General features: G+C 39.2%; 1 non-coding gene across 1 annotated transcript; it reads left to right on the top strand.

Annotated features, from left to right (window-relative positions):
* The first annotated feature begins 1,041 nt into the window (after nucleotides 1-1,041).
* TRNAR-CCU (transfer RNA arginine (anticodon CCU)) lies at nucleotides 1,042-1,114 on the top strand. Its single transcript has one exon. It is a non-coding gene; the product is annotated as a tRNA-Arg (tRNA).
* The last annotated feature ends 1,118 nt before the right edge of the window (nucleotides 1,115-2,232 follow it).

Genomic DNA, 2,232 nt, shown 5'->3' with positions numbered 1-2,232 from the left:
AAACAAAAGCATATCGTACTCATAAAATTCTCAATATATAGATTCCAAAAAAGTGCTTCCAGCGAAAAGAGCTGAAAGAACACTATGGGATGTAAACCTGAATACCTTTCAATAATATGTTCTCCATCCATGCATACCACCTACATGATAAAAATCATCTTAGGTGAATGGAAGACCGCGTGGCCTAATGGATAAGACGTATGACTTCGGATCAGAAGATTGAGGGTTCGAGTCCCTTCGTGGTCGTTTTTGGCCAATGGTCACACAATCTGCTTTACATTCAGAGCAGAAAAAGTATTTTCCAATACTCTTGTAGTCCTCACTTTCTCATTACTAATCATTAATAAAGTGGAGTGCATACTGTAAACTCATTCAGGTTGCATCTTCAGTCTAACTACTTGTGCATTTTAGTGGCATTAAAAAGTGCTTCTATGCCGACGCACTGAATATGTAATAGGTTTGCAGAATTTTGACGTGACAGAATGGGTTTTTAGCTTAAGTGTGTGTAGAAGAACTGCAAGGTGTGTGCCTATGTGTGCATAGAGTGGTATATGTGTAAAATCTGTATGATTTGGGCAGTTAAAGTGCTGATTTTGCTTCCGAGTAAGAAAAGTACTACACAAAATGTATAATGGATCGGCACATTGGCTGCCTTTGCTGATGCCCCCGTTGCCTAATTTGTAGTGCAATGGTTAAGTTGCAGAGTGTGGTTGAACTTGGTTAGGAGACTTAGTGCCTCTTTCCGTGTCCTACTGATGATAAGGATGGCTTGATACCATTTTCTAAGCCCAGTATATTGAGAAAAGAAGTAAGTGAAGAAGAAGTGTGGAGTCGAAAGTGGTTCTCCAATTTCTCTCCACTTGCTAAAATTGCAAAGTCTCCATTATAGCATAGAAGAGAGCGTTAAAGTCGGGGATGGAAGAGGATGAAAAGGTGAAGTTTACTTATAGAGAGAAGTGAGAAATGCCCTGTGTGCACACACCGGTGTCTGACCATAGAATACATTTAAATATTGCCTCTAGAAAAGAGCTATGCATGTGTGCCTCAGTGGCCTAATGGATAAGGCACTGGCCTCCTAAGCCAGGGATTGTGGGTTCAAGTCCCATCTGAGGTGATAACAAAAATCCTCCATCTTTCTTTTCCAGAAAATTAGGTAGATTTATTTCATGCTTCCTCTCAGAAGTTTATGAGGGATTAGGTACTTTGAAACGGTCCCATTTTACTTGTGTACACTTCACAGTCATGTTAGTGTTCTGAAACTGCAAAGTAGATTTTTAAATGCCTATTTTTGTGAGATGCATTTTCGACCCGCCAGAACATATTCCTTTGGAAAAAATGATATGAATTGGATTGGTGTGAATCTTGTTTCTAGAGGTGGTGACAGGCTTTCAGCTACTTGAATAGGTCAAGCCAGGATTCATAAAACTTATACAACCTATGTGAGTGTGAAAAATTAGCATATGCAGGAAGGAGCAATTTGTACTACTTTCAAAACAGTTTCACTCCACGTCTGGAAACGTCCAGAGCTATGTAGAGCATACAAATGAGCTTTAAACTCATGAGGAAAGAGGTTTGTATGCAAAAAGGAAAACAAAAGCATATTGTACTCATAAAATTCTCAATATATAGATTCCAAAAAAGTGCTTCCAGCGAAAAGAGCTGAAAGAACACTATGGGATGTAAACCTGAATACCTTTCAATAATATGTTCTCCATCCATGCATACCACCTACATGATCAAAATCATCTCAGGTGAATGGATGACCGCGTGGCCTAATGGATAAGGCGTATGACTTCGGATCAGAAGATTGAGGGTTCGAGTCCCTTCGTGGTCGTTTTTGGCCAATGGTCACACAATCTGCTTTACATTCAGAGTGGAAAAAGTATTTTCCAATACTCTTGTAGTCCTCACTTTCTCATTACTAATCATTAATAAAGTGGAGTGCATACTGTAAACTCATTCAGGTTGCATCTTCAGTCTAACTACTTGTGCATTTTAGTGGCATTAAAAAGTGCTTCTATGCCGACGCACTGAATATGTAATAGGTTTGCAGAATTTTGACGTGACAGAATGGGTTTTTAGCTTAAGTGTGTGTAGAAGAACTGCAAGGTGTGTGCCTATGTGTGCATAGAGTGCTTCATTGGTAAAATCTGTATGATTTGGGCAGTTAAAGTGCTGATTTTGCCTCCGAGTAAGAAAAGTACTACACAAAATGTATAAAGGATCGGCACA

The sequence above is a fragment of the Triturus cristatus genome, chromosome 4_1, assembly GCF_964204655.1.
Source record: "Triturus cristatus chromosome 4_1, aTriCri1.1, whole genome shotgun sequence".
Classification (NCBI taxonomy): domain Eukaryota; kingdom Metazoa; phylum Chordata; class Amphibia; order Caudata; family Salamandridae; genus Triturus; species Triturus cristatus.
This window is presented reverse-complemented; position numbering and strand designations above follow the sequence as displayed.